General features: G+C 35.3%; 2 protein-coding genes across 2 annotated transcripts in view; one reads left to right on the plus strand and one right to left on the minus strand.

The window, feature by feature from the left end:
* LOC138697849 (tubulin alpha-1 chain-like) overlaps window positions 1–21,967 on the minus strand; it is a 33,623-nt gene extending 11,656 nt beyond the window's left edge. Inside the window, exon 1 of the mRNA XM_069823417.1 lies at window positions 21,641–21,967. The gene's annotated coding sequence lies outside the window, so the exon portion shown is untranslated. The remainder of the gene's footprint in view (window positions 1–21,640) is intronic.
* The window catches only part of LOC138697848 (GTP-binding protein 2), a 51,784-nt gene continuing 44,052 nt past the window's right edge, over window positions 15,509–23,240 (plus strand). The window contains exon 1 of the mRNA XM_069823411.1: window positions 15,509–15,648. The gene's annotated coding sequence lies outside the window, so the exon portion shown is untranslated. The remainder of the gene's footprint in view (window positions 15,649–23,240) is intronic.

Raw genomic sequence — 23,240 nt, forward strand, 5'->3', positions numbered from 1 at the left:
GAATGCTTCCTATGAGGTTTATGAGGAGGTTGGTTGCGTCTCTTCTGATGGCTCTACTAGACGGGCTGATATCATCATAATTGATCGGCAGAAGGATAAGGATGTCATTCTTGATCCCACAATCCATTTTGAGATGCATGAGCAACAGCCACAAGAGGTGTGTCGTGAAAAACAAGTCATATATGAGCCTTGTTGTCAGCATCTTGGAGCACAATACTACATTACACATTGGACAGTTTTTGGGCTCATGTTCGGTGCCTGTGGCACGATCCCACGTGAAACTTTAAATCAACTTATACAATACAAAATTTCTGATGCAACGATTGATGCCATAGGATCTCACGTGTTAAAATCATCCTTAGTTATAATTAGTAATCATTTGTACCCAACAAAATTTTTGTTGTAAATGATTTCCTACGTTTTCTTATCTTAATGTTTTTTCTTTTTCTTTCCAAGTGTCACAAAATTGTTTTGTTTACTTATTATTCTTTATGAATTGATTAGTAGGCCGATGTATCGAACCCTTATTTAGGGCGGCTTTTGTTTATACAAATTATCTAGGTACTTTGTGCATTCCTGAGCCAAATGTATAAAATTCCAGTTTCTGCTCTTTAAAGTATGTTATTAGTTTCTGAGCATCGTCTTCATTTTCAGTTTGAATTGTTTTATCTTTCGGACATAACTGACATTTTGGCATTGTGGACATTTGCCTAAAATATCACTAGACGGAAGGAAAATATTTTAGATAGGTACCGGTATTAATATGATTATTTTTTGTTTCCTAATCTTCACGATATTTAAAGAAATTGTCATGATAGGTATAGTGACACTGCTATTTACATTCAGATTACTTACAGTTTCTGTTGTAAGTGAAAAGTTCGTCCTCTCTATTGTTATCAGAACTTGGAATGAATTTAGTGTGTGCATTTACATGATGTTTGTAAGAAATTTGACTAGCTTGTAATGCAGCCACAACAAATCATACTTCTCATGTCACCGCCCTGGCGATCTTTTTTTTTTTTTTTTTTGCACTAAGCTACATTCATCCATTGTGTTCTGCCCAAGGGCAGGTCTTTCACTGCAAACCCAGCATTCTACAGTCTTTCCTATGAGGGAGTGGAACAAGTGGACAGTTTCAAATATACTTGAAGTGTGCTACAGGTAGTAACGTGAGCTGTTGGCAGGAAGTCAAAAGGAGGACACCAATGGCAAAGAAGGCATTTTATAGAAAAGAAGCATCTTCTGCGGACATCAGGAAAAATAACTAACTTAAGGAAAATACTGGTGAAATGCTTTGTGTGTCATTCTATGGGGAAGAAACATGGACATTACCATGAAGTGAAGAGAAATGACTAGAAGCATTTGAAATATGGATATGGAGAAGAATGGAGCGTGTGAAATTGGCAGACAGAATAAGAAATGAAGTTGTGCTAGAAAAAGTGGGTGAAGAAAGAATAATGCTGAAACTGATCAGGAAGAGAAAAAGAAATTGGTTCGGCCACTAGTTAAGAAGAAACTGCCTAATGAAAGATGGATTGGAAAGAATAGTGAATGGATGAAAAGTTCAGAGCAGAAGATATCAGATGATAGAGAACATTAAGATACATGGATCATATGCGGAGACTAAGAGGAAGGCAGAAAATTGGAAAGATTGGAGAATTCTGGGTTGCAGTGAAAGACTTACCCTTGGGCAGAACACTTGAATGAATGAATGAATGAATGAATGAATGAATGAATGAATAAATAAATAGTACCTTGTCAAATATTTAATTCAATTTTTGTTATTTAACATAATAAATAATTGATTAAATGGCTATCTTCATCATCATCATCATCATCATCATCTGTGGTCATACAGCCCGTTTAGTTTAGCCTTGACCTCCTTAAGAATTGCCTCCCAATCTTCCCTCTCTAGGGCTTTCCGTCTCCATCTCTTAATTCCTGCTTTAACTAGATCATCCTGAACATCATCCAACCATCGTAGTTTAGTTCTTCCTGCTCTTCTTTTACCACTTAGCGTGGCATCTAGTAATCTTTTAGGAATATTATTATTGTCCATTCTGATAATGTGGCCCAGCCACTCCAGCCGTCTAATTTTTATATCAGTGACAATACTTGGATCTTTATATAGTTTTTGTAGTTCAGAATTGGTCCTAATTCTCCACTCTCCCTTATCATAAATAGGGCCATAAATTTTTCTTAAAATTTTCCTTTCCCACGTATTTAAGATGGTTATTGCTCGTTCAGGTAGAGTCCAGGTTTCGCTTCCAAAAGTCACCGTAGGTTTAATAATTGTTTTATAAATCCTCACCTTCATTTTTTTTTAGATATATCTGGTTCTTATAATTTTATCTAATGCTCTGAGGCATCGATTACCAATGGCTATTTTATCCTTGATCTCAGTTAATATGTTGTTATCCTCGGTGACTATCAAGCCGAGATATCGGAACCTTGACACTTACTCAAAAGTAACCTCATTTAAGACAACAGTTTTTACATTATTGTCTCTCGTGGTTATGTTATTCATATACTTTGTTTTTGTTCTGTTAATATTTAAATTTGAAGCATTTGTCTCTTTATGTATCTGTTTGAGGACATCATCTAAGGATGACACATTCCATGCAAATACAACTACATCATCAGCAAAAGCAAAGTATTGAAACATTCTATTAAATATGGTTCCCCCTGGATTAATGGCAATCTTTCTAATAACTCGCTCTAGACCAATATTAAATAAGAGTGTTGATAAGGAGTCACCCTGTCTAATTCCATTATGAGTTATGAACTTTTCTGATAATTTATTCTGTATTTTAACTTTATTTTGTGTATTCATTAAGGTCATTTTGGTTAAGGCAATTAACTTTCTAGGGATTCCAAATTCTGCCATTGCATCAAATATATAATTCCTATTTATTGTATCAAATGCTTGTTTAAAATCAATATACAACTGGTGTAACAGTAAGTTAAATTCATAAAATTTCTCTAAAATCATACGTAACGAAAAAATCTGATCAGTCGTGGATCTTCCTTTACGAAAGCCACATTGGTAATTGCCAAGAGCTGATTCAGCGTATGGTTCAATATATTTAGATAAAATATTGGTAAAAATTTTATAGGTGACATTTAAAAGTGAGATTCCTCTATAGTTATTACATTCCAATTTACTGCCTTTTTTGTGTATAGGACATATAATGGCTATATTCCAATCATTAGGCATTTGTTCAAGCTGCCAAATATCAAGAATCAAATTATAGATATGTTTCCATAAAGCTCTGCCACCATGTTTTATTAATTAAATGGCTATCTTACTCGTGTTAATTGTGTAAGCATGTGCGGGTTACAGCTGTTTCGGTGCTTCTTCACACCATCCTCAGAGCCTACTCTCAGATGCTTACACATGCTTAGACAATTAACACGAATAAGATCGCCATTTAATCAATTATTTACAGTATATTCAAGTGTTAAAAGTAGTGTACGAAAGATTCAACATGGATTATTTATATTATGTACTCTATGCATTACATCTTGCTAAGAGTATACAATCCAATCCAGCAGAGCAGTGGGTAATTTCTGAGACTTTAGAATGCATTTCGAGCTGATGGTCCCATTTAGTCGATTTCATGCATGTTAGCTTCCAAACCTGAAATGAGAGGATTCTCTGAAAAAAATAATTGCACTGTTATTGCCTGATCGCGTCATGTCTGGTTAAATGATTTCAAAGAAAATGCCCAGAAATTCTCAATGAAGTTGGTATGGTACCGGTACCTACTGTAATTATGTTTGTTTCACTTGTGTTTCAGAACTTCGGGCTAAAATACTGCTCCAAGTTGACTGGTTGTCAGATTGGTTACGATGTATATGTGTCGATCTAATTAACAAGTACACTATTAGAAACATTTTTACAAGTTTCCTAAAATAAATGACACAGGATTCATAGAACTGTAAACTGCATGAAACGTTTATGCTCTCAGTTTAGTGTTAATGTGATATTTAGATTTTTAAGGTATTAGTTCTTGTAAATATGATTGAGAGTGACATAAAGTGAATGCAATTTAAGTTATGAGTTGTATTATTACCTAATTATTATTAATTTTCCTTTATTTCTTTATTGAATATATACCATATATCTGTACAAGTATTTACAATGGAAGTACAGTGAAATCCCACTAATTTGGAATTCGTGACAATTGAAGGGGTTAGTGGAATAAGGGGGTATCCCACATTTTGGTAAAAAATGAACTAAGTCCATATTATGAAAGCTGAGTCCATCTACTGTTAGTTTAATGTGCTATTTAAGTAAGGGATAGTCTCATTTTAAAGTAAATATGAACATATGAAAGGGCTTTGTAAGTTGTATCAAAATTCTGAATGGAATAAGGAGGTATCCCACAGTTCCTTGAAACCTTGGTTCTGATTGGCCAGCTGTTTACCTAACTGACCAATGGGAGAATACTGCTTTGATACAATAAGTTTCCAAGGAACATGGCGGATGTTGACCGTACTAATGTTTTTGTAAGTGACGAAATGGTGAAAATAAGACAAATAATAGCAAAAAGAGGAAAAGAAATCCATAAAATGGAAAGACAACAACAGACAGAAGGCACGAAACAGTGGACAAGAATATATTACACGCACAGACAAAGTAATGTCTGCTAAAGTGTTCACTAACATACAGGAAAAGAAAAGCCACCAAATACAGGATGTTAAAAAGTATCCAATATTTTAGGAGGTGATAGTATGCATCAAAATAAGAAAATAATGTCGAATAAATATGGGTCCTACAACACACACTTGTTCATAAGAGGTGCTCAATGTGACGTCCATTCATGGCAATGCATTTCTCTGCCCTACAATACAGCAGACTACCAGAAAATCATACTGTAGTTGACACCTTTGGCATGGAATAATGATACGTCGCAAGGAATACTGAAAACAAAAGTCTGGTTGCGGATATGAGCAGGGTTCAGCAGAGATGGTGTTGTGAATTTTCATAATCAGCATGTGTGGGCTGATGAAAATTCCCATGCAGTTGAAGAAACGAGGCATCAGTACCCATTCTCAATCAACGTATGGGCAGGCATTCTTGGTGAAAGATTAATAGGGCCATATGTGCTACCACAGAGACTTTTAGGACTTTCTTATTAATATATTGCCTGCCTTGCTTGAGAATGTGTCATGTCAGCAGGACTACAGATGTGGTTCATACACGATGGCGGACCAGCACATTTTCACCACAATGTGCATGAACACCTGACGTTGACATTTCAAGACCACTGTAATGGTCGGGGAAGCCCCATACTTTGGCCTGCTCATTCCCCAAGCATAAATCCTCTAGACTTTTGGTTACGGGGACACAGATGTGGTTCATACACGATGACGCACAAGCACATTTTCACCACAATGTGCGTGAACATCTGACGTTGATATTTCAAGACCACTGCAGTGGTCGGGAAAGCTCCACACCTTGGCCAGCTCGTTCCCCAAACCTAAATCTCCTAGACATTTGTTATGGGGACACATAAAGGAATCAGGTCAATTTCAAAGAGTGCGTGATTCCTTACGCCAAAGGGCAGAGAAATGCATTGCGATGAGTGGACATTAGATTAGGCACCTCCTATGAAGAAGTGTTCAGAAAGTATGTGTTGTAGGACCGATGTTTATTAGACATTATTTTCTTGTTTTGATGCATACTAACACCTCCTAAAATATTGGATATTTTTAACACCCTGTATAGCAAGCACAGTTATGAAACCAAAGCACTCCGATGGAATGCTCATCAAAGCTGCTTAGTGTCCTGACATACTGTCCATATTAAAGTTCATGTCTCCAATCCATCACAATTTTTATTTAAATTTGAAATCAGATAATGGATGTGAAGTAGAAAACAATGATCATAACCCATTACCTCCTGGTCTAGTTGCCTCATAAGTGGTGCCTTGTTGGTATCACTTATGAGGTTCAGACCTGTCTTCGGACAGTTGACTCAACAGACAAACAAATGAATCTTATTTAAGTGTCTTTTGATTAATACCTTTCAAAGTTTGTTTCTTTCTTTGTTGTAAAATATAGTATATCATAAGTGAAATTTTCCTACAATAACAATAATAATCAAGATATTATGCTCTACATTTGCAGAAAGTTAGTTCAATACCTACCTAACACATTACCCAAAAGACTTTGTGATTCTTATTATTTTCCTTAAGTTACAGAGAATCGAACAAAATGCTAAATATCTCAAAAACATACTTTTGAGGGATACCCCCTTCTTCCACTAAGCCCTTCAATTGGGACTTTTTTTTACACATGACACTTTGAGTTTAATATTACACACATTGAACGTAAAAGTGAATTCATACATTGAAAAATGTGGTGGTAAATTCAAATTATCCAACATAAGATATATATTCAAATACATTAATTGAATTTCTGGATTGTAATTCGAATTATCAGAAATATTATGGTGCCTTATATAAATGCGTCATGATACTCATGATGTACATAGTGCCGGTATTTTCTGTGCAGTAATTGACTTGGACTAAAGCAATTTAAATTCATTATTTTTTTTAATGTTTTGTTGTCAATATATTAGTAAAAGCTAGTTACAGTATAGGTATGTAGATGTATTTTCAGTGCAGTAATTGACTTGGACTGAAGAACTTCAAAGTCTTTCTTTTCTGAATTAACATTTTGTTCATTTTTCTACATACACTTTTAACACTTATATTATATCACCGACTATCTGGAAACCAGAAGATGATCTCCATTAGGCTTTGGACAATGAAGAAACTTAGAAACTAGTCGCCAGGTAAATTCCTAAAGATTAACACAGTAAAGAAGTTGGAAAATTAATCAGTAACATTATGTGTTCCGTAAGTTTGTAAAATAGAATCAGTAAACACTGGCCCATATTCATATTCATATTCAGTAATATATGCTGTTATCTTAGATTTCTTAAACCATTATCTCGGAAAACGCTCAGTTCTGTATTCATCACACCATTCATTATTCTGGTTTTCTGAAACTAAGTTTTCGTTTCAGATTGCATTTGGTCATTACATTTTTCATACCGAAGCACGGAAAGAATAATGGGAAATAATTGACTAGCATCACAGTCTAATATATACAGTCACGAAGCTCAATACGTAGTAAATATGCATCCACAGATAGTTGCTAACCACTAGGATCGCCACTATCGCCTCATTACAGACAATGCGAAATAGTACCTGCACAGTCTATTGTTTCTAGTACCCTCATAAACTGAAGCTTCGTGACTGTATATACTAGACTGTACTAGCATCATGTAAAGTTCCAATTCATTATGGAAATAAAGAAATTTACGAGTATAATTATGTATATTAGGTGTGTGAAAATAGTTTACCTATAGTTAAATTATAGCCAGTGTTGACTGGAAGACAGAAAAAACCTAATAAGACATACTGTATTGAGTAGGCTAAAGCAATTTTTTTTGGATTTGATGGTAGAAAATATAAATGCAATAGTCCAGAATCTTTGTTTCTTTTTTTTTTTTTTACAGAAAAGTAGATTTGGGAGATTTAGCCTATGCAACAAAATCCTGAAAATATGCTACAATATACCTTAGGCCTATGCACAATAGTCTATTATATACAAGAACACCTTAAATATGCAAAAATATAGGCCTACACGATTAACTTTGCACATTTTTCATCACAGACGTTGTAAAAATATGCATTTGTACACGAATCCTGGTCCTAGTGATAGAAAATAAAAAACTCATGGTGTAATAACACAAATCAAAAACGGAAAAGGTAAAGGTGAAGTTTTAGATAACTGGAATATAAATTTTGTTCAGTGGCGAAGCTATGGTGTAGATATTGGCTAGACGGACAAAAATCTGCTAGTCTTATATCTTTTTATACAGCAGATGTTTCTCTGATTTCTATCAAAATTTTTTGTGACCGACTCTAGAAGAAGATAATGACTTTTTTTTCATTGTAAATGTAAACTTCATCTTACGATGTTGGATGACGTATATACGTCTGTTGATGTGACATATTAATGAATTTTAAATACTGATATAGTCACAATCATGCCATGGTATGAAAGAAAAATTTCACAACCTCGAGCGGGATTCGAACCTGCAACTTCCTGTACTCCGGTCAGGCGCTCTACCAACTAAGCTGTCGAGTTCGTTTCACGCCAAAGGCTCGAAATTCTCCTCTCATACTGGCGACTCTGTTATAGAGTACTGTCCATAGCGTCTGATCTAGTCAGTACTGCTTATGGGTGGAAAGAAACATTGTAAATGTAAACTTCATCTTACAATGTTGGATGATGTATATACGTCCGTTGATGTGATATATTAATGAATTTTAAATACTGATATAGTCACAATCATGCCATGGTATGAAAGAAAAATTTCACAACCTCGAGCGGGATAGCTCAGTTGGTAGAGCGCCTGACCGGAGTACAGGAAGTCGCAGGTTCGAATCCCGCTCGAGGTTGTGAAATTTTTCTTTCATACCATGGCATGATTGTGACTATATCAGTATTTAAAATTCATTAATATGTCACATCAACGGACGTATATACGTCATCCAACATCATAAGATGAAGTTTACATTTACAATGTTTCTTTCCACCCATAAGCAGTGCTGACTAGATCAGACGCTATGGACAGTACTCTATAACAGAGTCGCCAGTATGAGAGGAGAATTTCGAGCCTTTGGCGTGAAACGAACTCGATAGCTCAGTTGGTAGAGCGCCTGACCAGAGTACAGGAAGTCGCAGGTTCAAATCTCGCTCGAGGTTGTGAAATTTTTCTTTCATACCATGGCATGATTGTGACTATATCAGTATTTAAAATTCATTTTTTTCATTGTTTGGTACGCTCTTTTAATACTTTTATCATCACTGATCAACGTTATAACTTCTTTACTGTGTCAGCCAGGTAATTTTTATAAATTTAACATAGTAAGAATAAGAAAAAAGTTACTGTACCTATAATGTTAATCAGAGATGATAACCATTCATTTTCACCCCCAAACAGAATACAGACATGACAATGTAACTTATTTGTCTCAGAGCACACTGCTGAAGAACAATGAAGCATCCAAACTCAGTTATGATTAGTGGTAAGAGCTTGGGAAGGCTTTATGTTGTTAGTAACATAATGAGTTCTGCATTCTCTCCTGATTCAACAACTCCGGGACTGGTTCAACAAAAATGAAGAGCCGATTTTTATGCGAGATGGTGCACACTGTCACACGACAAGTTTGTCAAAAGGATCTTGAAGAACCATAATATACTTCTAATTGGAATGACTGGGCAATTTACCTGACTTCAATCTGATACAGAATGTTTGGGAGCTTCTAAAAACAATGCCACTAATAAGATAAATTTAATTGAAAAGGTACCACTAATGTATCACTGGCATCACAACCAGCACTTGAAAGATATGAGCTTGTTGTGCATAGACAACATGCTTTGCAGGGTACAGGCTGTGATTCGGGCAAAGGTGTCACAGAATATTAGCTCAATCATTAAATCAGGCTTGAATGTACAGGGACATCATTTTATGGAATACATCAAATTTGATGTCACTCAATTTAAGCAAAAGTAACTACCAAATATTTTCACTCGGTAAAAAAGAAAGAGAATTCAATATCCAATACAATGGCCAACACCTTCCTAGGACTTATGAATCCAAATATCTTGGAGTTATTTTCGATAGTAAGTTAACATGGAGCAACCATTTGAAATACATTTCTGAAAAAGCTCGTAAAAGATTCTCCCTTCTAAAAAAGACTAGCAGGAAAGAAATGGGGATGCTCTAGGAATACTTTGAACACTACATACAAAATGTTTATACAGCCAGTGCTGACATACTGCGGAGAAATTTTAATTACTTCACCTTTCATAAACGACATAGAATATGTTCAAAACCAAGCTCTCAGACTCATTACTGGTGGAATCAAAACAACTCCAATAGATTCTATGAGATTCCTCACTAATATTAACATTATCAAAATGACAGTAGAAGAAAAAGCACTGATTCAATATGAAAAACTTATCAGATTACCAGGAAACAATTGGCATTCATACAGTCCTCTCTGTAGATTGAAAACTCAAACAAGTTTCATATCCATTGTTCAAGAATTAAAACAGAAAATCAATATCCCGAATTTAAAAGAAAACTTACAAATTAAACCAAACCCTTTAACTCTATTAAATATAGAATATAATCTAAATGTAACAGAAGAAATACTGAAATCAGAAGTAAACACTGAAATACTGAAACAATTGTCGTTAGAGACAATTAATATTAGGTACCCCCCACAAAACTGGCTTCATTTATACACTGACGGATCCTTGATCTCCAGAGAACAAGGTGCCGGTGCAGGTGTTACGTACTGTCTCTTCTCACTTTATAGATCACTTGGATATGGAACAACAAGTTTTGATAGTGAAATCATTGCAGTAAGTGAATGTCTCAGGAATCTTCTATGCCACATCAATAAATTTAGGAATGCAGTTATATTGTCAGACTCCAAAGCAGCTATTCTATCAATCGTCTCTAAACACACACCTTCATCTCAAACAGCAGAAATAACTAAAATGATCTCTCAATTAATATCACTCAATAAAAGAATTGTATTCCAATGGATACCATCCCATTGTGGAATCCTGGGAAACGAGAATGCGGATGCTTTAGCAAAGAAGGGCAGCACTGCTACTTACAGACCTGTTACTAAATGTTCATGAAGAGATTTATTAAATCTACATACTCAGACTTCAACAAACAAAATTTGATAACATAATCCCAAGGGGAAAAAGTAGAACTCTCTGCATCAAAATCCACAGTTAATTCCTGATTTACCACGAAAATCGTCTGTAGTTGCATTTAGATTGGCAACAGGCCATGATTGTTTGGCTAAACACCTGCATAGAATTGGAATATATCAGTCCCCTAACTGCCCATTGTGCAACTCAAACCAAGAAATGGATTCGGAACACCTCAAAATCTGTGCTTCATTGGCTGGTCATGATAATATCTTTGAAAAATATTGGAGTGCAAGAGGTCAAATCACTTTATTGTCAAACGCCTGGCATTAGAAAACAACAACAACTTTACTAGGTATAGGAGGGAAGAAAAGTACTTCATCCATTTATGTAAACTAGGAAATATCGCAATTTTGAGTTTGATAATTTTCATTAGGTTTTTGTTTAATCAAAATACAGTACTGTACTAACAACAAGTGTTCTTACTCACGAATTGAGCTATTCATTCGGACGTATTAATTATGCAGTGTATATTGTACTGTTACAGCACATTAGCGTACAATATAGAGAATGAAGTTAAATTGAAAAATAATCATAATATGGATATTTAAACACATTTTTTAAAAATGGCCGTTCATTTCGATATAGGCTTCAGTTCTTTTGTGCATATTATCGCACTATAGACTATTGTACCTAATTCCAATTACCAGTTTCGGCTTTCGTACTAGTAACTCATGTTGAAATAATTCTGTACCTACTCTATAAAAGAGCACCTTACATACTGTAAATTTAATCTTCACTTCTGCCCGATCCGAAAAGATAAAATTACTCAGAAATGCTATCTACTGTCCGATCAAGTGATTTTGTCGCAGGGTCGTAGAAAGGGGGGGGGGGAATCACGTGACAGTTAATTACTTAACGAGGCCCTTTTATTTAAGTTATTTTAAAGTTGTATGGTATTATGTAGACGTCCAATTCCTAACAGAAATTAATGTTTCCAGAAAAGAGCTAAGACAGCCCAGCTACTAGACTTTACAGAGGGGCGAACAGAAGCAGGTGGGAGAAACCGGGATGCGACATAGGGAAACGGACGACAGTACTTGTGCAAAAATATGATTCCATATTGAAAGCTCTTTCGTCACTGGAAAACGCAAACATATTTCTGGAACGTACTATACTCACTAACTCAGTACTGCATACGCGGCCTTGGTTCTGTGTGGAGGATGATTGGAAGGGGGGGGGGGAGTGAAGTACATTCAAAAACTCAGGTACAATAACAACTGAAGTAAAAATAAAATGATGTCCCTGTATTACTTAGTACATTTAATGTTCACCTGTCATCAGTGTTAACCTTCTAAATACATGTATAGTTACAATTCACACAATAAAGATAAATAAAACATTGTCTTAATACTTTCAAGCTCACTTAATTGGTTTTTCTTAAGGGGAGAGGACAGTATTTTTTTTTTTAACTTTTTTTCTTATTTAGTGCAAAATATTAATTTTTGTATATAGAGAGCTCATGGCTATAGCAACTCAACCAAATATAAATATTTTGAAAAAATTATTTGGGGGCCCAGATCTGAAAAAAAAAATGTACCCAAGACAGGATTTTACTAAAACCGATATATCTAAGCAATTTTCAAAGATAAATTCAAACAGTTTTTACAATTTACTTGTAAAAGCATGTTCTACAAACTGTCTGTAACAGAATCTTGATATTAGTCCCTACATTTGTAAAATAAACAATTAACCAGTAACATTTTCTTTATTTCCTTTCTTGCAAACAGACAGATATGTTTTTAAAATAAAATCAATTAGCAAAATTCTGTTACAGAGAAAAGTTTTCTAATAGTCTAGAGAATGTGTGTTCTAAATTTCATGCATGTATCTTTAACAGTTCAGAAATTATATCCATTTTTATCTGGCAATGCGGCAAAAAAATGAAGTTACCGAAAACAACAATCAAAGGGGGCAGTGACGTCGCCAGGATCAGAGCAAGGGGGGTGCGTATGGGATGCGAGCTGTAAAAGATTGGGTGCGAGCTGTAAAAATATGGTACATAAAAAATCCAAAATGTTTTCTCATGCACTTGCGCACATAATATACATCTGTTTATTATTATTATGATTGTTGTTATTATTATTATTATTATTATTATTATTATTATTATTATTATTATACAAAGTGAAGTGGCGTCCAATAAGTTAGCCTAGCTGGTCTAAAACCTAAAAAGCGTTCATGAATTTTGTCATTCAGTAAAAACGAACGACAGATAACTGTTCAGTTTTACTAACATCTTTAGTTTTGTCTACCATAAATAGCAAAATAAATAACGCTGTTTATTTGTTTGCTCACAACTTCAAGAGTAACACGAGCAATGACATTTAAGATTTCATTCTGAATTGATGGATGAGTATACTTAGCATTTTTTGGCCTTTCTTTTCTTTTAGTTTGTTTTGTACAATGGGATTGTTTTTAGATATTAGCTGTAGTAACTAAGAAATTTCCGCGCTTTTCATTATCTTGGGTTTCATTGTTGCCTCTCTGAGCGATACCTTGTATAGCAGTAAACCTGAGGATTCTATTATTTGTCCAACATACATACGATTTTCTCGCACCTTAATTGCGTATGCTTAGCTTATCAAGGTCCCAACTGATATTTGTGGATCTCTTATTTTCATGCGTCGGTATTCTTCCCACGCAGCACAACTTTTCTTATGTGATTCAACATTTTCATGTTTTTTATCTGTGTGTCGGGGATAGTGCTTTTTTTTTTTCATCTTTTTTCCGCCCTTTGTTGTTAGAGACGAACAACGACCACTCTCAGTCGAAAAAAACGGCACGCCAAACAAAATGCAGCATCTTGGGAAACACTATTCTCCAGCCAGGGGAAAGTTTTAAACCATTCAGACTGGAAACTTTTCTCCTGCTTCCCAAATGTTCTTTTCGGGTATTCATTTAACACGAAATGTTAAGAACAGTCGGAAACTGATTCAGCTATATCGAGAGGGAAGCCCTTTTCACTCTCATTAAGCACGAGTACATTATACTCTATCGCTTTCACTTCACTTTCAAATTCTTTTATAACATCTTCATCTTCACTTACTTTTCTTTGTTTCTGCGTAATTTTTAATGAGAAGTCCGAAATATTACGTTTTTGCCCGGTAGATATTATAACAGACTTTAGAATTTGTCTTTTTACAAACAAATCATTTACAGTATATCTTATAATTATGAACAAAATATTATTTAAACTAGTAACTCGTAAGAACACATTCACTATGTTAGAAGTCAACTGTATACTGCACTGTCGCATTGATGGAAGATTTTCTCATAGGTACATCCGTACATCATTGTCATGATAAGCGCTCAGTTCGTAACACAACTAATATGACGTCATATGAAAATTCATATTCATTTAATCTTCCTGAAACTTCACATACAGTCTTGTTGTTCTACGTAGATTATAGTCATGTTAATTTCATTTAATAAAAATGTTAAATATATTGAAAAATAATAATTAATATAACGTATAGGTTTACCAATAATGAGTCTGACATCCGGGAATGTTCACTGTCGAGTCTACTTACTGTATTGCAGCGATACATATTAATGCTAACTGCGTTCAAGCAGGTGTAACGCTATTTAGTGATGGAATAAAAACAAGACTAACGTTGATTTGAGTTTAACTGTGAATCGTGTAAAATGTCAAATGTTATGTACAGTTTGAATAATGGCTAGTTTTCATTTCTCGCGTTTAGTGAAATTTGTTTTACACACTTACAGGAATATGTTCGTTTTTGTTCTTCAAAATACCTTATGTCTAGTATTTTTTTTTATAAATTTCCCAAATCAGGGCTTTAAATAACCTTTGGGGTGCGGAAAGGGGTGCTCCGATTTTTTATGGGGTGCTTGCGCACCCTTTCGCACCCCCCCCCCCCAGCGACGTCCCTGAAAGGGGCATATGATTTACAAATTCAGAGCGCAGGAAGTTTAAAAATGGCGTCTCGACACCCGATAAGGGCACAAATACCCACAAAATGTTATGCAATGTGTTCCACACATATCACAGAATATTTTAAAGAAGATTTTTCTTTTTTGAAAATTTACTATTTTTCATAAAAAAATATTATCCTCTCTCCTTAAGTGGTCATATTGATTTGGCCAGGGACTGTATGTGAGAGTGAACCGATAGGCCTATATTTTAATATTTAATTAAGTTTAATACGAAGGAACCCATATTACATGACATACTGCTTAAAATATTTTGCATTAAGATACTGAAGCATTATTAAGATTTCTTTGTAAAATAAAGTAAATATCAAAATTACGTTGTAGGGTCAGTTTCTCTCTGCGACAGATTATAGTTATACCAATGCCCATTTATAAATGAGTAATTAAGACATTACTTTGAGTACGTAAATTAACAAGTTCTACCTCGATGATAATAACAATCGGTTACGGTATGCGCAATTCTAGCATATGCACGTGCAAGTGTTTATTTACAACACATCAGATGACAGTTTAAAATAATGATGCAACCAATCCCGCTAGGTTGTAATTCTTGACATTTCTGTAGTATGATAGAATACAGGTTAGCCAATGTTAGAAACACTTCTCGTCACATCACTCTTCAATATTTACGACGAATTTTAGGGTGTATTTATTATCTTACGTAATGAATAGATCACTTTAAAAAGTGTATATATAAAATACATCTTTACATTGATGATTATGGTATTGACGATTACAACAAAATGTCATCTTGTATCCTGTTTTGATATAGCAACGTTGGTATCACGTATCTGGTAATGGCAGTGATGGGTAAAATGGTTGAATCAACTAAATTTGCGTCTGTTTAAATTTGGTTGACAGCGTCTACAAGTAAGTAATGAGTTTTAATTCACAAATATTTAATAGTACATAATTATTTTGCGATTATAACAATTAAGATGTTTAGGGTAAAACTGTAAATTATATTGTTACTTTGATGTTTATGGATGTTGCTAGGTGAGCTATTAGGAACTGTAACGGCCAAAGGGGAAAGCCTACCTATTATGGGTGGGTAAGCATAATACTCTTCCTTCGTAAAGAAGGAAAACAAACCCTTTTAACGGAAAATTAAAAGTTAAGGGCAAATTAAGAAACAAAATTAAATGATAAATAAATGCAGTGTATGTCGGTTTTATTGGCCCTGAACGACCTATAGTAATGAAATGACAAAATTACTTGGCTTGGCATTATTCGTACTATATACATAATTTGAAAAGGAGAACACTATGTTGGCAACATTAAATATACACGTTTCGAAATATGAGGCGTACTTTATCTCCCGTATAGATCACATTTCTTCTCAAGGTCACATGATGTGACAACTGTACCTTTGCAAGGTAGGTGATACCTTTCATTCAAGGTTAACTTTATCAGTCTATCGGTGTAACATATGCATTGTTTTATTATCTCCATCAGCTTGTTACGAAACACCAAAGAACATTAAATCCAGACGTTTGAGATGGGCAGGACACGTATGGGCGAATCCAGAAATGCATAGGCTATAGAGTGTTAGTCGGAAAGTCAGAGGGAAAAGGACCTTTGGGGAGGCCGAGACGTAGATGGGAGGATAATATTAAAATGGATTTGAGGGAGATGGGATATGATTGTAGAGACTGGATTAATCTTGCTCAGGATAGGAACTAATGACGGGCATATGTTAGGGTGGCAATAAATCTCCGGGTTCCTTAAAAGCCATAAGTAAATAAATGCCTAATTTATTTTGTTAGTGAACTTAACATTGCTAAAATATTTTAAATTATGAAATCTGGAGGGAGACTTCACTCCAGCTTATTATTTTAAATTGTGAAGATGATAGAGCAAATGAGCAGAATGTGGAATGTGTTCGTGGGAGAATAGAGGGAATTGGGAATACCCCGAGAAAACCCTCTGCAATGCCTGCTTTGTTCACCACAAATTTCATCACGATCTGGCCAGGGATCGAACCTGAGCTGCCTTGATGAAAAACGAGCATGCCATGCTAATCACAATATACCTACTACAACATCAGCTAGATCATTTTATATGGTACTAGTAACATTACCGGTACTATTGAAATGATGATTATGAATATTGAAATGGATAATGATGGCGAAATGTTGGAGGAAAACAGGATTAATCCCGAGAAAACACTTAGGAACTTTGGTTATGTCTACCACAAACCCAGAGCAGTTTTTGTTTATACACTTGTGAGAGTGTAAAATTTCAGCTCAGATTAAAACTGTTATAAGAGACTTTTTGTTTGTTGTTACTTAGTCAACTGTCCGAAGACAGGTCTGAACCTCACAAGTGATACCAAGAAGGCATCACTTATGAGGCAACTAGACCAGGAGATAATGGGGTAGGGTGGCCAGTTCCTTTCCCCCCTCCATTGCATAAATCGCCGTCTAGCAACATATTACACTAGTCAGACTTCAGATGCATACAAACAATTCTTCTTCCTCTGATACATATCGTCAAGTGAGATTTACTGCCTGATAATAGATGCACATAAAAGTTACATCCTCAATCAGAGGATATATACTTTTTGTATGAAATAATAATTATAAAAGGTAATTAATAATTTACTAATAACTTGAGAATCAAAAAGGTAGGTACATACTGGTACCGTAGTTCAGATTTGGTAAAGCATATAGGCTCTACTTATTGAAAAGTGCATAAACATGCGGTAAAAATTTTATAATGATAACTTTAAAACTATAAAGTTGAAAAATTGAGTCATAACTACTTTTAAAAACCCCTTGCCCTTGGTTGGGTTTGAAGCCGCAAGCTTCTGTCTCATTGATAAGTATGCAACGACCATCTCATCACCAAGGAGGATGATGATGAAGATGATGATGATGAGAGCAACAGATTAAGAATATGAGAATCATGATCACTGTTGCTTGAAGGTATAGAGTTCATTGACAGCAATGTTTTTCATCTGATTTGAGTCAAAAGTTAAAAAAATAGTCTTTAATTTTAGAATTGTATTCTTTACAAAAAATGTTTGTGAACCCTTTGTTGGCAACATACAAGCTGTTTACTTGGCATAATGTCGAATAGTAGTCTCCTGAGAACAACAGACTATTGGTTTCTTTGAGGTGCACTGCATGATGCTGCAACTAAAATGGGTACTAAGTTGCTTGTCTAAAAATACTGTAAAGGCTTATGTCCTGTTTATTATTATTATTATTATTATTATTATTATTATTATTATTATTATTATTATTTTAAGAGTTGATGTATGCCTTTTGTAAACACGTTTTTAAAAATGAAATAACTCATGTGGCACCAAAATAAATGAAGAAGCTGAAATTTTTACCCACTTTAACCACAAGACAACATTTTGAGAATAAGAGATACCAGTATATCTGTGGCTAAGAAGTGTTATATCTCTGATTGAGATTCTGGCTGATATATATACTGTTACATCTATTATCAGGCAGTACGATGTATGTCAGAGAAAAAAGAATTGTTTGTATGCATCTGAAGTTAGTGCAATTTCTAAGGTATTTTCTTTTGTGTTGTTTTGTAATCAAATTTTGTATCTCATGTATATTATTGAAACTTGGTTGAGTGGAAGAGAAGGCCTCATGGCCTTAACTCTGCCAGGCAAAATAAACCTACTACTATTACTACTAATATATAGCTAATCTGCGATGTATGCAATGGAGGGGGAAAGGAACTGGCCACCCTATCCCATTATTCTCTTGACCTAGTTGCCTCATAAGTGGTGCCATGTTGGTATCGCTTGTGAGGTTCAAGCAGTTGATAAATAAGAAGTGATACCTCATCTGTTAATTTGCAAGTGAATCAGAAAACTGTTTTAAAAATTAATTCCTTTCAAAATAGACAAACTTTTTATAATGTTTCTGCTATGCAAGATCTTCTACTCGAGGACAGAATATTCGTTAAGTATCCAATTGCGTGAACATAATAACGTAGCTATTTTAAATAATACAGAGTCACTTCTTAGCCATCGATGTAGGCCTAAATGACGAATTTAGTTCTAATGACAGACGAGTAATTTTTGAAGACATAATCCATTGTCCATAGACATTTCTCGTTAATTTCAGAAATATATTTTAAATTCTTTTACAAAAATACATCGTCTTCATCATCATCAACAGACTTTAGCCTTTTGGCCTGTTCCATTCCCACTAGAATTCCTGGCTCCACCGTTGTCTTGAGTGACCCACATTTTTTCTCACTTGTGGAACATACTGAAAAACTTTCTTCAGAATGCAGTCTTCTTCCATCCTGTCTAAATGTCCCTTCTATCGGTATTGATGATCTTCTTTGTATTGTATAATTCCTTCAATCTGTAGTTCCTTCCTGATAGCCTCGCTTTGTTTGTATTCAGTTAATCAATATCCCTGCCATTTAACGTAGAAACCTCATCTCCAAAGCTTCCAACTTATGCATCTTTTATCTCTTTTGGACAACGTCCATGTCTGTGCCATAGAGCAGTAGTAAAGCTACTTACGTACTTGTTCTATAATTTCTGAATTATAGGCCTAACTAATTATATTTGATCTTTTGTGATGATTCCCTGTAAATGCCATTGTTTTTGTTTTTGCGCTTATTTTAAGGTTATATTCCTCACTTATATTATATAGGCTTAATTTGCAAGCAACAATTTGAAGATGTTCCTCTGAATTTGCAACTTGGTCGTCCGCGAAAAGTAGACAATTCATGGCTGTCCCACTAATAAAATCATGGTTTAAAATATTCAGCGATGTTTGAATGGCATCGCTAAGATGTAGGCCTATATTAAAAAATGCAGACGATAATGGACACCGGTCTTAACACCACCACTAATTTCTTCTGTTTGTCTTCTTGGTCCTCTTCCCTTATCAGTGCATATGTTGGTGTTGTAGTATAAACTTCGTATTGCTCTGATTAATTGGGGAGAAGAGCCTTTCTTGAATAATATTTCCCACAGTTTTGTCCTGTTTACTTTGTCAAAGATCTTCGTATAGTCGATGAACAATATATGTGTTTCAAGATTATATATTCTCTTCTTCTCGCAAGTATCTGATTTATAGTGAATAGGCTACAATGTCAATCGTCAATCTTCCCTTTCTAAATCCATGTTGTTCAGCAATAACGTGTCTGCTGTTCTGACAGAAATAATACATAAATTTGAAATTGCCATTTACTCATCAGTTCAACTAAACAATTTCCTCTTTAATTGAAGAAATAATTCTTCTATACTGCATTTATAAGAACCTACTCAAAAATATATTATCAGCACTGATAACCATATAGGCCTACTGATCGTGTTGATAACTTACTGTGAAGAGAACATGAAAAAGGAACATGACATAATCTTCTCTTTGTGGCCATAAAAATGTGAAAATTGGTTAGTTTGTACTTGTCTGTTCATAAATTGTTAGATCACAATATGTTTCTTCATATCGAACAGTGATTCATCAAGTTATTGTTGTTGTTTAGTCAACTGTCCGAAGACAGGTTTGAACCTCTTAAGTGACACTATTAAGGCATCACTCATAAGGCAACTAAGTCAGAAAATAATGGGAGTTGCACACATCGCTGAATAGTAACATATGGTACTGTATTACACTAATCAGACTTCAGATATTATTCTTCCTCTGACACATATTGTCAAGTGAGATGTAGGTACGTTACCACTGCCCGAAAATAAATTTAGGCCTCCATATCAGCCAGAACCTCAATCATAGGTTTCATCTAGTATAACCAATCATTATGTAGCAAACAAAATACTGTTCTGGACTTAACTCATATTCACATACTGTAGAATCATATACAGTGTTCTGTTGGCCTGGTTGGTGCAGTTGGTATAGTGCTGGCCTTCTATGCCTGAGGTTGCAGGTTTGATCCCGGGCCAGGTCAATGGCATTTAAGTGTGCTTAAATGCGACAGGCTTGGCATTTAATTGTGCTTAATGCGACAGGCTCATGTCAGTAGATTTGCTGGCATGTAAAAGAACTCCTGTGGGAAAAATTCCGGCACACCGGCAATGTTGATATAATCTCGGTAGTTGCGAGCATCGTTAAATAAAACATAACATTGACATTATACAGTATTCCTGTAAATCTCTTTGTGATGGAGACAATAATTGCATTTTCAACATAAAGACATTGGCAGATACAAATTGTGATGAAATCGTTTTCAAGGAATGTTTTTAGCATGCCTTATATCAGAAACATTTATGAAGTCATATAACTTTTTGTAATGTCCCTTAATCACTTGAAGGTTGGCACTGTCACAAGTAGTTACAGGAATCTCGTTCTATTGCTTCATTATCATCTTCATAGCAGTATACAGAGTGTAAACGATATAAACTACCAGGATTTTGTAGACAGTACATATTGGTCTACTGAACAAAATGTCGAGTGAAATTTAATTACTTCTTAAAATTTTATTTTTAATTTATAAAATATCTTTTTAAGATTGATAGTAGTCTAATTATTTGTTTACATTTCGACTAAACGTGAATGACTTTGCGCCTAACACATACCAATACACAACAAAGACAGGCAAAGACACAAACAGAGTAACAAATGACTGCTTTGACTTAGGTATCGGGCAAAGTAAATAACGATTGTCTATTCTCATTTTCAAAAGTGTTAGGCTCGCAAAACGACTTTTCTTTCCCGGGAAAGCCTTGACAGTAAAATTACAGAAAAATATTATTTGACTTTTTTTTCTTCAGTTATTTATGCACTGCCACCATTATACAGTGTGAGCATAAATGATTGCCCTAGTTACGAAAATTATTTGTGGACTAACGATTTAATATAGAAAATATTTAGATATACAAGTAGATAGAGAAACTCTCCAAGTTTTTTAAACATACCTTATAGGTGCTCGATGTGTGCTCCCCTTATGACCCTGCAGACATCATGCCGGTAGTCCAATTCGTCCCATACACGATGAACTGTATCCATGTCGATTGCAGCGCTGGCGTTGATGATGCGGTCGCGTAACTCTGGCAGATTTGCCGGTAATGGAGGTACAAAAACAGAGTCTTTAACATATCCCCACAGGTAAAAATCACAGGATGTTATGTCAGGGGAACATGAAGGCCAGGACAATAGCTGCATATCGTCTCTGCTCGCACGACCAATCCATCTGTTTGGCAATCTGTTGTTCAGGAATTGCCGGACTTCGTTGTGGAAGTGAGGCGGAGCACTGTCTTGTTGATAGATAAAATCAATACTATCAGTCTCCAGCTGTGGTATCAGCCACTGTTCTAACATGTCCAGATAGGAATGCCCTGACACAGTGGGTTGAAGAAAAAAGAAGGGGCTGTACACTTTGGAGTTGGAAAGTGCACAGAAAACATTAAGTTTCGGGGAGTTACGAGTATGCTCCACGTAAACCCGAGGGTTTTCTGTACCCCATATTCTCACATTGTGTCTGTTTACTTTCTCACTGAGGAAGAAAGTTGCCTCATCACTGAAAACCAATTTGTTGCTGAAATCGTCATCTTCTGCCATGTGATGCAAAATGTTAGAACAGAAATCTAACCGCAGATGGTAGTCATTAGGCTGTAATGCTTGCAACAGCTTTATGCGGTATGGTTTGAAATTCAATCATTTGCACAATACGCTCCATACAGTTTTTTGCGGTACAGCTAACTCCCTGCTGGCGCGGTGTGTAGATTTCTGTGGACTACGCTGGAAGCATGCCCGCACTCGTTCAGCTGTTTCTTGTGGGATGCGTGGCCGACCAGGAGATTTTCCTTTACACAGACATCCTGTGGTCACTAATTGATTGAACCATCGTCTAATGGTCTTGGGGTCTGGTGGATCTTTATGGAATCTTGTTCGAAAATTTCGCTGCACTGTTATGACTGATCTTGTGGAATGAAATTCCAACGCTACAAATGCACGCTCAACATCAGTCGCCATTTCTGTAAACTCAGGTCCTCTCCCGGTAAAAAGTGGAATTACACCGTGCGGATAAATTCAAATAAAACTTTGAGAGATACCTTATTTGGTAATATCAGTACAATTGTTGTATCATTCACGGTTTGTCTATAAAAAAATTCCCAAACTAGGGCAATCATTTATGCTCACCGTGTATTTTTGGCAGTTTATATCGTTTACATCCTGTACATGTAAGTACCATAAACTGGGGTAAAGAGGATCACATGTGGTAAAGTGGATCATATGTGTATTGTTAGATAAGTCAGCGGCACATGGTTCACACATGCAAAGAAAACTATTTTTAGTGGCACTTATAGAAGAAAGGTTTTCTTTTCATGTGTGATCCATGTGGCGCTGCCTTATCTAGGCAATATACATATGATCCACTTTACCACATGTGATCCTCTTTACCCCATTTTCTACTATGAACTTACACCATTACTCTTTGTCTAGTTCTATTTTATACAGGATGTAACTAAAACATATGTCAAAACTTTAGGGATGTATTATTCTCATAGAGTGGAT

Source organism: Periplaneta americana, chromosome 4 (assembly GCF_040183065.1).
Source record: "Periplaneta americana isolate PAMFEO1 chromosome 4, P.americana_PAMFEO1_priV1, whole genome shotgun sequence".
In the NCBI taxonomy this organism is placed as follows: Eukaryota; Metazoa; Arthropoda; class Insecta; order Blattodea; family Blattidae; genus Periplaneta; species Periplaneta americana.